Raw genomic sequence first — 13,934 nt, 5'->3', positions numbered from 1 at the left:
GGACATCTCCACCTGTTCTTGAATCCTGGAGGGAGAACAGCTTCTCCCAGAAGGGCTACCCCCGATGTAGCACTACAGTTTTTGGTAGGAGAGCAGCCTCTCCGGCGGACAGGGACCCAGAGTTGGAGTCCAAGGACCAGGAAGTTGAGGGACGGTGGCACTTACCCTGGTTCAGAGCTCTGACTGGTGGGGTGGCCACGAGGCCTCCTCAGGGAGTTGGGAGAGGAGCAGTCTTCAGTAGACAATGACTCCTCCCGGGTTTCGGCACCAAATGTAAGGCTTTTTTAGGCTCCGCCAAGGATTAAATGCTAATTAGCCACAAAATTAGGCAGTATAGAGCCTTATTGGGGTTTGTGTGCCTGCGTGACATTTTTGGTTTTTTTGTTTTGTTTTTTTTTTTTGTCTGCCCCGGGGTGGGGGGGGACCGAGAAATGCAGTGCTGTGCAGGGAAAATGGCAGGGTTTTATTTTGGGTTGGCTTTCCGTGGGAGCTGGGGATTGGTCCCTTGTGAACAAAGCAGCAACATATCATTGGTGGTTTCCCTCACACCCTGGTTTGACATCAGCCATCTCTTCCAGGTTGTAGTTCAGCCGCCATTTTGATTGTAGTCCAGCCGCCATTTTGTCCTACCCCATCCATTCTGCCACCAGGTATTCTCAGGTGGATAAGTATGAAAACAAGAAAAAATAATGAAGACAGAACAGCAACACCATATAAGGAAAATTGCCATAATTTAACATCTAGGTTATTAAATCAAACATTTGAAGGGCTAATATGTGGAGCAAGGATTAGTTCTGCTCAGAAGAGCTGGACTAAGAGAACCAATAAAGAGAAATTACAAGCATGAATTGTGGAGCTCAATATGGGGAAGGTGGTTTATTTATTTTCACCTCCTCCTTCTCCTCTTCTTTTTCCCTCCTTCCCTCCTTCCTTTATTAGACTTTCCCAGAGTGGTGTGGGTTCTTTTGGAAGGTTTTAAATTCTCCAGCATTGGATGGTCACTTCAAGGTTTGTTGTGAAGGTGTTCTAGTTATCTGTTGTATTCTTTAGAATTGTGATTTTGCATAGTGCTACATCTCAAGCTTACGAAGTTCTACTGGCAGTGTAACCCAGAGGCTTATAAAATGTTTGTCAATTTAGATGGTTCCTTTTAGAATTATTTAGGAAAGGTAAATAAAGCTACAACAGTGGGTGGAGGAGGTTACAGGGGTTACCTTTGCTGTTGTATTTCTATCAGGTTCAGAGAATACAGGCAGGCAGCTACCTCCTCTTCTTGGCTCTGATTCCAGATGAATGCCTCATAAGAACTGGGGGAAGGTAAGTAGCAAAGTCTGGAGAAGTGGGTGGCTGGCAAGGTGGAAAGAGCATCAAGCTGCTTTCTGAGGAATTCTCTTAGATTCCTGGCTCTGACACAAAATGCCCACTCTCTGTTTTGTACATTTAATTCTGCAAATATTCATGACTGTATTTCCCAAGTTAAAAATTATATTATTGCAAATAAGACTAAAAATTTTTTGTTCTCTATCCCTAATGTCTGAGTAAAGCTGAAAGCACGTTTGTTCACAGATGAAGGATGCAGCACGAAACCTGGAATATGTACTTACCCTATTCAGTCATTGCAAAATGTTTTAATGATGATTTTTATTTAGGTGATAGTAATGAATGCTAATTATAGAATATTGGAAAACCTAGGAAAAATAGAATAATAAACTTACCCATAGCCCCACTGTGTGAAGAAGATACCAAATGATTGGTAACCACAATAATTTTTCTGTTCTTTTCATAAATATTTATTTTTATATAAGTGGCTTTTTTGTTTGCCACGTCTGTGAACACCAGCTGTTGATTTTGAATCTTGTTTTAGTTTCCTAAATCTTGTAATTACAGGAATCCTAATGATAGAGTGCGAGTTGGATGGAATTCTAATTTTAATGTTGTTATGAGTGTTCATTTGTGGTTTGAAGACCTGCTGTTTGAGTGGGACCTCATCAGAGGCTGCTGTGTGGGAGCAGAAGTCTCCAGCTGTGGGGCTGTGCTAAATGACCTCATTTGTCTTCTGTACAGAATCTGTCAGTGTGCCATGGGATGACAAAGCACTGCTCATCTCTGATGTCTCACATTTTTATGATGTCAAGGAAAAATAAGAATGTATGTGATAAAGTTGGCATCACTAATTATAGGAAATAAAGGTGATTCAGTAATGTGGCTAGAATTGTTAGCTGACTACTCAGGAAAGGAAAAAAAAAAAGAACTTTAGATCTTGCCTTACACATTACATCAAAAATCCATCCCAGATGTAGCATGGGTTGTATAGGAGTGGGCCAAAAGTGGGTTAATTTACCAGCCATCATTACCTAAAAGATAAATCATAAGTAAGGATATGAAATAATAACAATAATAAGGAAAATAATACAAATAAACAATATAATAATAAATAAATAAATCAAGAATAAACTTTGTTTCAGGTATTCGCAACTGCAAACCTGCTTTTTTCTTCTACCCCTGTATTTGGGCACTGAGAGACTAGAGCCAGCCTGCATGCATTCAAATCCTGGATTTGCCACTTACTAGCTTTGTGACTTTGATCAAGTTACTTCAGCTCTGTGTGCCTTCATTTTCTAATCTGTAAAGTAGAGATGATAATATTACCTCTCTTAGGGTAGCTGTGAAAATTAAGTGAGTCACTATATTAATTACTACTTAGAACTATTTAGAACAATACCCACCACAAAGCAGTTTCCATACAGTTATTGCTATTATCATGATTTAAAGAATTAAATATTTTTCTATAAAGAAACCATAAAGCAACCAGGAGGAAATATAAATTAATATTTATTTGATTTTATAATCAGAAAAGGCTCCCTAAGCATGTAATCAGTGCAGGAAATTACAAAAGACTACATAAACATTAAAGTCTATATTGTATAGGATAAGAAACAGCAAAAATATTTACCATATTAAAAAGTACATTTAAAAAAACAGAATAAATAGTTGCAACATATCTGACAAATGAAGACATAATAGCCTTCAAACCCAATTTGGCACTATGTCAAAGCTCATGTCTTGGATTTATGTTATATTATGGTTGCTATTAGCCCATTTTCCAAATTATTAATGAATACTTATATGAGAATGTGTATGTGTGTATATGTATTTCTTTTCTGCTTGTTTCATAAGTGGTTTGTTACCTTATAGTAACATCAAAGTACAAAATACCAAATATTAAAAATAGGAGAGAGGAGAAAAAGTAGAAACAGTGTGTAACAGGCTGAGGCTGAGCTACAATGCAGCTATGAAAGACAGAACAGTGTAGGGAGTTGGAGCAGTTGCACCCTCCAATGTCCATAGCCTGAATCTATGGAATCTACCTAGTTACTTAAGGGATGTAGAAATTGTTTCAGTATTAAGAACAGAAAAATTTCCCCTCAGGTTTCAAAAGCAGGTACTTGAAATTTAATGAACAACAATCTTGATACTGTTTTTGCCAGTAACACTACTCCCTCTAATGATGATGGCACATTTCATTCTCTTGGTAGAGGCTGACGACATCATACCAAAACAGATTACAGGAATGTTCTTTCTTTGCATTGAGAATGATGAGATTGTGATGCAGTTCAGATACTGCATGGGTTCTGAGTCTGCTTGCCCTTAGATGTATCTTCCTTTAGGGCAGATGTATCCTTTCCTCTGCTCTGTGTTGGAAGCAGCAGGACCCTGCAGGCCACCTTTCCCAGGCTTTGTCAGTTGGCTTCCAGCTGGGACTGCCCAATGGGTGACAGTGTTAGGAGGTTGGAGGGTAGGTGGGAGGGAGAAACCAGGGCATTTTTCCCCCTCCCACTTTACCTGAGGTGCCTTTAACAGCAGCTGTGCCCTTCCTGGCTCTAATTTCCCTTGGGCTAGCCTACTATGGTGTCAGCTTCTGTTAGGTGACTGACCTTTGGTCCCTGGGCTCATTAATGACAGCACCTCCTCCCAGGGTCTCTGCAGCTCAGGTGTGGGAGCAGTTCTCCACAGTTGCTAGCTTCTAAGCTTCTCCCTATATGATAAGTATGTGAAGTTGTTTCTATTTTGTGACTCATAGTGACATCAGATTTCAGGTGATCTGGCTAGATTTTGGATGATGATGTATCATCTCACTAATCACCAAATAAAACAAATGAGAAACTTAAGTCTGGCCCCACCAGCTAATCTTTATTGCTAATGTGAAATCCATTATTTATTGTAAACATTTTCTTTGTGATACTTCTTTGAGTATGCTTTCTTCACTAAGGGCCACTTTGGGTTGAGATTGAGCCTTGCCAACCAGCTTGGGGTCCAGGGCCTCCAATTTCCAGGAGTTGTTAGTCCAGTATCCAGGCAGACTCTGATGTTATGATCTACTTGAACACCCCTTGGCACTGAGCACAGTGTTATGTGATATTTGTGCCTTCATGGAGAATTATCATTTAGATTGAAGAAATATAATTCACTTGTTTCAGTTACTTATTTCCATGAAACTTATGACCTTACAAACACTCATATAACATTATTGGAACATTTTGGTTTTCTATTTTATGACAATTGCTTCTATCTCTACATTAATAAAAAAGAATGTGTAAAGAACACCTCAAATTACCTATGTATGATATACAACTTTTCAATCACCTTTGGTGCTGTGGTCCTCCACTACGAGTGGCACTCATAACCCTCTCACATTAATTACTCTGTTGGGACCTCTCCACCTCTCAGACCCCTGACCAGATTCACTTTTATCCAAAGCTTTCTTAATTCTGAACTCCCTGCAAATTTCTTTTTTTCAAAGGGTATTTTCATATTTTTGTATGTAAGCTATGCCAATTTATTATCAAATGGAAGAAGCCATATGCCGACCATTATTATTCTTGATGTTACTTGGCTTTTTTCCAATTCTCATTTTGAATATGCTTTGCACTAATGACAGGTACTCCTTTCAGGCATTTATTTTCTTTAGGTACAAATGTATAAGCACAGTGATACAATATTTGTAGTACAAGTAGATGTAGATACACATATAAATTTAAGTCACAGATACTAAAATGTTAGCTAGCACTAGACACTAAATGTGTGGTGATTTAAGAAATTACTTTTTATGACTATAAAATGCATAATGTTTTATTGTACTTTATTTGGCTGTCCACTGATTTTGTGGCATTTCTTTTTCTTTTTACAAATTATACTATGTTGAGTGTATTTGTGCATTAAGTCATTTCTGGGTTTTTGACTATTCTCTTTGGTAGCATAAATTATTTTTTAGTGTTCATATCATGCAAATTATGTAATCAGCAAAAATAGATGATGATTGGGTTATTAAATTATATTGCCATTTTAAGTGTAATGTGAAAATACTTTTCTCCCAGTGGCCACATAATGACTGGTTAAGAGTATTGACTTTGTTGTTGGATAGACCGGAATTTGAGTCTCATCTCCATCCAGGTCTGTGACCTTGAGCCTTTCTAAGTATTACTTTCTCTGTAACTCAATAACAATTGTATTTATATCACCTGCTGTTCAGAGCTGCGCTGCCCAGTATGGTAACCATTAACCACACATGGCAATTGAGCACTTAAAATATAGCTGGTTGAATTGAGAGGTACTATAAGTATAAATTATGCATTTCACTTGGAAAATGAATACAAAGAAGAATGTGTCAATAAATTCTCAATCATTATATATTGATTATATATTAAAATGGTATTTTAGAAATATTGTGTTAAATAAAATATATTATTAAAATTAATTTGAACTTTTTATTTTTATTTTTTAATGTGGCTAGTAGAAAATTTAAAAGTTATGTTCACATTACATTTCTACTGGACAGTACTTGTTTAGGGGATTATAGAATATAATGCATGTAAATCACTTAACGCTGAGCCCCTTGATAAGAGTTTAATTAATATTCTTGTTTGTATTAGTAGTAGGAGTGTTAATGATTGTCCTTGTGAGTGTTTCAGATGCAGAGTCTGAACACTAACATGAGTGGAGGAGAGATGCAAGAGAGCAAATAACAGACCCAGGACCATATGTTGGACAATAATGAGTACAGCCAATGTCTGCTCTGTTCCATGGATCTGAACTTGTTTTAGATGTCTAGAAACAGCCAACATGAGTTTAGATTAATTCTTCCCAGCCAGCTGAGAAGGAGTTGTATTACCTCTCCAGAGCCTTAATGAAAGAAAATATCTTACTGAATTTTTGATAGCAGTTAACTCTAGTTGGAAGAGAGAACCCACTCCACTGTTAGGGGACTTATAAAGCAGCCACCTGAGTAGTTAGCCCCCTCTACCCCTTGCTGGGTAAAGAGTCTGCATCCCTGAAGAAGCACCTGTCAGAGACTGATTTCGACCCCTTTCATGCCCTCTTAGAGGCTTCTTGTTGCTGGCACACTGTGCAGAGGAGGCTGCCCCTTCCTCTGTCACAGGAACTACTGTTAAAAAATCATCAGGTTTCCATAGACAGCACCTATATATTGATTTCCCCTCCAGTGGCTTGGGCTCCACTCTCATTAACTCCATTATCTTATATTGGCACCTGGCACGTGTGCACACACACACACACACACACCCCAAACATAATATACACATACCTAATGCAGAGAAAATGCCTGCATCCAATGAGACACTAAGTGTGATTGGTCATTGTCATGGTCCTGGAGGAGGGGTAGAAATAGGCACTACCCGGCTGCCATGACTGTCCCATGCCTATGGCAGACATCAGTAATCAAATGCAGTAACTTTTTCCTATTAAGTCAAGGTGCAGCTTCAGAATAATGATAACAACAACAACAACAACAACAACAACAACATCTCAACCAGTTTTTCAAGCAGCCATATGTGATAAAACTTGCTTGCTCCCGAGTTTGGGCAGATACTACCTTAAATTCACTAAGGAGTAGTCAGGACTTTAGAAGGAAAGGTTCTTTACATAATAAATGGCCTATCTAAGTTAATTTGCATTTGCTCATAATACCCTGACAATAATAAACAATAACTGCCTTTGTTTTAATATTAGTTTTCTTAAAATTTTGGGAAGTGTGAAGATACTAAAGTTAGTTTGGAGCTATGTTTAATGTATTTGTAAAATTTTAGAGGCAGTTTCAGTGGAATGTAGATAAAAAAAATATATAAAGGGAAATTCTAAATATAAATAATAGAATGTATAAGTAGACCTATGAATATCTTTTACATTGTTAGATTTGCCCATAAATTTTAGATGCTATCAAAATTAAATGTAGGTTTAAACATGAACTGTTCCTGAATTGTTGATAAAAATTACACATAAACCTTTTCAGCATAGATTCAAAAGGAGACTCATAATAATCCCATATTTTAATGATGATGATGATGATGATTTTGATGAGTTTGGTGGCGTTGGGTACATGATGTAGACACAAAATTCTATTTCCTGGTTTAGAAACTTCTAAATATTTTTATCTTGAGATTTTCTGAAGAGTACAAAGCAGCTGGTATATAAAGTTTTTCTGCAATGGAAAGGTCATATTAGTAACATCCATTTGATGACAGCATGATTTGCATGGCTAGATATCCTTGCAGAATATGTTCTGAAGGATTTATAGATAGTGATTTGTTGTCATGTTAATGCTGTCCCTTGTGTATCTTAATGGCAGTGAGCTTCCAGAGTTTGATCTCTTCCATACCTTGACAACATTGGGATAAGATGCTTTCACCTCAAGGTGCTTTTCCCAAATTGTTAGTTTCTTAAAATACATTTTACCTTTTAATGGGAAAGAAAATACTACAAAAGCAAAACAAACAAGTCCCCTGAATAAAACAAAAACAAACATAAAAACCAGAGGGAATCAGGAAAAAGAGCAGGTAGTAGGGGATGTAGTAAGAGTGTTCTGAGAAATGTATTTTTGTAAAGGTGGTCCCTGTTCACAATGATATTTTCAAATGAAGCATGTGACTCAAATACTTTCTTCTTTACCTTTTTAAATAGAAACTGATGATTTCATAAATTTGCTTTGGATTTTTTTCATATTTTTAGACCGATTAACATTAGCATTTTCTCTTAAGTAAAAATGTTTTCCAGAAACCTGGTAAAGATAGAGGAAGAGATAAAAATGGATAATGACTTGTTAAAAGGGAGGGATGTTTTGGAGGAAGCCAAGGTCCCAGAACACTTGGAATTCAGCCTCTCCTTGGTTCCATTTCTCCTCCCATTCCCACTAATAAGGGCTGAATATTCCCCCACCACAAGTTCATACACTGAAGCTCTAACTCTCAGTACCTCAGAAAGTGACTGTATTTAGAAATAGGGCCTTTAAAGGGGTAATTAAGTAAAAATGAGGCTGTTGGGTGGGGCCTCATCCAATATGACTGGTGTTCTTATAGGTGAAGGAGATTAAGGCACACAGGGAGACAAGAGGAGAAGGACAGGGATGCACACACAGAGAAAAAGACCATGTGAAGAGGCAACAAAAGAGTGACCACCTGCAAGCTAAACAACCCTGCTGACACCTTCATCTTGCACTTATGGCCTATAGAGCTGTGAGAAAATAAATTCCTGCTGTTTAAGTCCCCCAGTTGTAGTTATTTTGTTATGGTAGCCCCAGAAAACTAATATCCCTGCCTCCTTCAGTAGTGTAGCCTATGAATAGAGGGGATTAACACAGTTTGAAACCCTAAGTAGAATTATAGTAAATAAAATTCAACAATGTTTTAAAAGAATCATTCACTGAAACAAAGTAGGATTTACCTCAGAAAGGAAAGATTGTTTTTTTATAATATACCATTTACAGATGAAGCTTATGCTTAGTATGGTAGGGTGTCTTTATCACCTCATCTTCCAAATAGCCATTCTTTATTCAAAAGGGGTGCCTTAGAATAGAGGCAATATAGTAGGATATTGGAAAGGAGATGTCATTTCTTATAAATGATGGTTCAGTTTCCTTCTCTGTTAGGTAATTAGAGTGAACTGAATATTCCAGGGTTTCTATCATCCTAATATCTGCAAGTGGCTCCTGGTTTTGTGCTATTTGCTGGTTGTTTGGTGGCACTGAGTTATAGCTTGGCCCTCATCATCTTTGGGCATCAGCCCTCTAGTCTCAAGGTCCGTACATTCCCTGTTCTTCTCTCCTTACCTGGATTCTGTTCCAGACTGCAGCTCTCTTATCTAGTCCATGTCCTCTACCTTGGACTCTCAGGAACTGTCTTCTGTAGCTACTCTTCTGCCAGGCTGTTCATAGGCCCTTGTATTTCCCATACTACCCTCAAAAAGAGGGCCTCAGTTTCTACAGTCTCTGATTGCCCTGTGTGTGTAGGGGTTCTGTCTGCTCATCCCCACCTGAGGCCCCAGGTGATGGAGATGTTGGGGCCCTAGACCAATCCTTTGGACCAAACAGTATCTAAACCCCAGTTATGTCCCTGATTTTGCATTTGGTTAGTAACTTGGGGGGATATTTTATCTCAGTTACATATTTAATTAAAAATGTTAGGGATTTATGCCAATGAAATAGAAAAACCACATAAAAACCTCTTGAGAATAATATTCTTAAAACATTGTTTATTATCATGAACAATTAGAGTCAACCTAAGTGTTTATCAACAAGGAATAATCATACTAGTTGGGGTCCATTAATGTGATAAAATATCATGGAGTAATGAAAACTTAGATGCTTGAAAAACATTTGATAAATTGATAAAGTTCTCATGATGTAAGTTTAAGAAAAATATGATTCTAGTAATGTAAAAAATAAACAAATAATTGTAGTGGGAATAAAATAAGAAGTATACCAAATGCTAATAGTGATATTTACTGGTTGTTGAGATTATAAGAGAGTTTTGTTTTTCTCTATAGAGTTTTCATGCTTTCTGTAACAGCACTTTTAGCTAAATCAGAATTACTTGTAATTATTTGGCATAATTTGTTACTGTTTTCATATCATGATTCATTAAAATATAAGTTTTATTGCCCTCCTCAAGGTGTTTCAAAGTCAAGTATTATGTATGCATGTAAATCTTTAATTCAATAATATTGACTGAGCCCCTCTAAGAGAGATCTTAGAGCTCCCTGCTTAAGAAGTTCAGGCCTTGAGAATTCTGGCCAAGATGGAGGCATAGGTAGATACACTGTGCCTCCTCACACAACCAAAAGAAGGACAAAAACAAATTGAAAAACAAAAAACAACCAGAAGTGACAGAAAACCTAACTGTATAGAAGTCTGACAACCAAGGAGTTAAAGCAGAAACATCCTTCCAGACCAGTAGGAGGGGTGGAGATGGGAAGCTGGGTGGAGAGGACTCGTGGCAAGGCGGCAGCTGGCAGACCAGGTGAGGTGGTGGCTGGCAAAGTGGGAGGTCCCAAATTTGTGTTCAGATAAACCAGGAGGAACAACTGGGGAGCAAGACAGACCTTGCAACCCAGTGTGGGGAAATAAAGCTTCAAAACCTCTGACTAAAAAAACCTGTGAGGGTTGAGACTGCGGGAGAAACTCCCAGCTGCACAGGAGAGTTTGTTGGAGAGACCCACGGAATCCTAGAATGTACACAAAACCACCCACCCATGAATCTGCACCAGAAGGGCCCACTTTGCTTGTGGGTAGTGGAGGAAGTGACTGAAAGCCAGTGGAGAGCTGAACAAGTGGCACTGCCCTCTCTTAGATCCCTCCCCCACATACAGTGCCACAACATAGCAACCTGGGTTGCTCCACACTGGCAAATACCTAAGGTGCCCCTTATACATAACAGGCATGTTGAGGCAAAAAAAAAGGCCCAAATTAAAGAACAGATCAAAGCTCCAGAAAAAAATACAACTAAAGTACGAAGAGATAGCCAACCTATAAGATGCACAGCTCAAAACACTGGTAATCAGGATGCTCATAGAATTGGTTGAATATAGTCACAAAATAGAGGAAAAAGTGAAGGCTATGAAAAGTGAAATAAAGGTAAATGTACAGGGAACCAATAGTGATGGGAAGGGAACTGGGACTCAAATCAACGGTTTGGACCAGAAAGAAGAAATAAACATTCAACCAGAACAGAATGAAGAAACAAGAATTTGAAAAAAGGAGAGGCTTAGAAACCTCTGGGACAACTTTAAACGTTCCAACATCTGATTCATAGGGGTGCCAGGAGAAGAGGAAGAGCAAGAAATTGAAAACTTATTTGGAAACATAATGAAGGAGAACTTCCCCAAGCTGGCAAAGGAAATAGACTTCCAGGAAGTCCAGGAAATCCAGAGAATGACAAAGAAGTTGTACCCAAGGCAGTACACAACAAGGTACATCATCATTACATTATTCAAGATTAAAGATAAGGAGAGAACCTTAAAAGCACCAAGAGAAAAAGAGACAGTTACCTACAAAGGAGTTCCCACCAGACTGTCAGCTGATTTCTCAAATGAAACCTTGCAGGCAAGAAGGGTCTAGAAGGCAGTATTTCAAGTCATGAACGGCAAGGACATACATCCAGCAAGATTACTCTATCCAGCAAAGCTATCATTTAGAATGGAAGGGCAGATAAAGTACTTCCCAGATAAGGTCAAGTTCAAGAAGTTCATCATCACCAAGCCCTTATTATATGAAATGTTAAAGGGACTTATCTCAGAAAAAGAAGATCAAAACTATGAACACTAAAATGACAACAAACTTACAACTATCAACAACCAAACAAACAAAAACAAAAACAAAAACAAACTAAGCAAACAACTAGAACAGGAACAGAATCACAGAAATGGAGATCATGTGGAGGTTTATCAGTGGTGGAGAGAGGTGAAAAGGGGAAAAGGTACAGGGAATAAGTAGCACAGATGGTAGGTAGAAAATATACAGGGAGAGGTTAAGAATAGTGTCGGAAATGGAGAAGCCCAAGAAGTATGACCCATGGATATGAAGTAAAGGAGGGGGAAGAGTACAGGTGGGCAGGGTGTGCAGGGCAGAGGGGAATAAAGGGGGGATACTGTAATAGGAGAGGGGACAACTGTAATAGCATAGTCAATAAAATATATTAAAGTTAACAAGAAAAGAATTTCAGGCCCTGAGAGTCAGATTCCTGGATTCAAATCTCAACTGTATATTTGATTATGTGATTTTTTTGGATGTTATTTAGGCTTTTTCTCTTGGGAAAAGTGGGGCATTGATGTATGTATCACTGTATGTGGGGGAGGGGTCAGAGAGGGAACAATGGCACTTGCTGGGCTCTCACCCATTTCCAGTGACTTCCCCCATTTCCTATAAGCTACTCAAGCCCTTCTAGCTGCTGTTCTCATGCTAATTCCTAGAGTGGGTGGGTTTGCATACTTTCTAGGACTCTGCGGGCTCTTCACATGGACTCTCCTGAGAGACTGCAGTTTCTTCCACTGCCCTAACCCACACTGGTTTTTACAACCAGAGTTTATGAGGCTTTATTTTCCCAGCACTGGAACTTTGGGCTGCCCAGTCTGGCCTGGGGCTGGGATTGCTTGCTCCTTAGTTGTCCCTCCTGGTTTTTATCCACTGCATGTGAATGTAGGACCACTTGTTCTGGCCACTGTAGCTGCCTCCCCCCGCTGCTGCCTTGCCTCCCCACATTCCATCCTCTCCACCCCTCCAGTCTGCCTGGATGAATGTTTCTTCATCTCCTTGGTTGTTGGATATCCATACAGTTTGATTTTCTGGCAGTTCTGGTTGTTTTTTGTTTTTAGATTTGTTGTTATCCTTCTTATCATTGTGTGAGGAGGTAAAGTGGGTCTACCTATGCCTCCATCTTGGCTGGAAGTGTGAAATGAAATAATTTGATCATGATGGGTTTATTATTGGTGTCTGACCTAGTGAGTTGTCAAATAGAATTTGAGAGTGAGTAATGGAAATAAATTAATGAAAAAGGATCGGTTTATTTATTTATTTTTAGAGAGAGTGGAAGGGAGCGAGAGAGGGAGGGAGAGGAACTCATCCATGTGAGAGAGAGAGACATCGATCGGTTGTCTCTTGTACACTGATCAGGGCAAAAAGGATTTCTTTAGAAAGTCTTTTGTCCTAGTAGAGATTGGTTGGTTCTTTTGGGGCATTTATGTGTACAACTAATGTTATCCCTAGGTGATCCATGGAACCCATTCATCCATTTATTCCTCCATCCTTAATGTGCATCTTATATGTATAATAATAAGCCTGAAAAAATGTTCTAATGTCTTTCCCTCAGAAAATACATTTAAATTCAAATAGGAAAACATAAAATGCTTAACAATTGGTTTACAAATTGATTTCAAATGTAGTTGACCTCATGTTACTGTTGTTGAATTCGGATATTGATGGCTCTACTTAGGAAAATGAAGAGAATTTGAAGGAAGTTGCTTTTGAGACTAACGATGGCTTTACATTCTGTTTCAGGTGAAGCTTTCTCCCATAAAAGAAGGGGAAGAGTAGGTGTGAAAGTACATCCCTTGCATTGTTGTTTTTTGTTTATTCTTGTTTTCTGCTCTATTCTTCTAATAGCAAATCACAAATAAAAAGATGTCTTTGTTTTTCTTGCCTCTTTATTTAACTCTCCTTTATCATTATACCCCTTTTCTCTCCTACCTCTCTCTCCTCCTTCTTTTTGTAATGAATGAAATTATGGTTCCTTTGAGTGTTTTGTTATGAGTCCAGTGTTGCCTCATAAGTTGAGGCTACGGGTCTCAAGACTGTTTCATGTACTTAAGAATCTTTATCTTTGTCCTGGCTGGGCTCAGTTGGTTGTAGCATCATCCCATGCTCCAAAACATTGCGGGTTCATTTTCCAGTCAGAGCACATACCTAGGTTGCAAATTTGATCCCTGGTCAGGGTGCGTATGGAAGGCAATCAACCGATCAATGTTTATCACTTTCTTTCCCTTCCTCTCTCTCTAAAATCAATAAACATAACCTCAGGTGAGGATTTTAAAAAATTCCATATCTTTTGCCTTGCCTCTCTCACTTTATTGGTGTGGGAGGTCTTGAAGTGTTT

The 13,934-nt window shown here is 38.5% G+C and overlaps 1 protein-coding gene across 1 annotated transcript in view; it reads left to right on the top strand.

The window, feature by feature from the left end:
* Positions 1-13,934, top strand: part of AMPH (amphiphysin) — a 286,397-nt gene that overhangs the window by 77,690 nt on the left and 194,773 nt on the right.

The sequence above is a fragment of the Phyllostomus discolor genome, chromosome 10, assembly GCF_004126475.2.
Source record: "Phyllostomus discolor isolate MPI-MPIP mPhyDis1 chromosome 10, mPhyDis1.pri.v3, whole genome shotgun sequence".
Taxonomy (NCBI): Eukaryota; Metazoa; Chordata; class Mammalia; order Chiroptera; family Phyllostomidae; genus Phyllostomus; species Phyllostomus discolor.
This window is presented reverse-complemented; position numbering and strand designations above follow the sequence as displayed.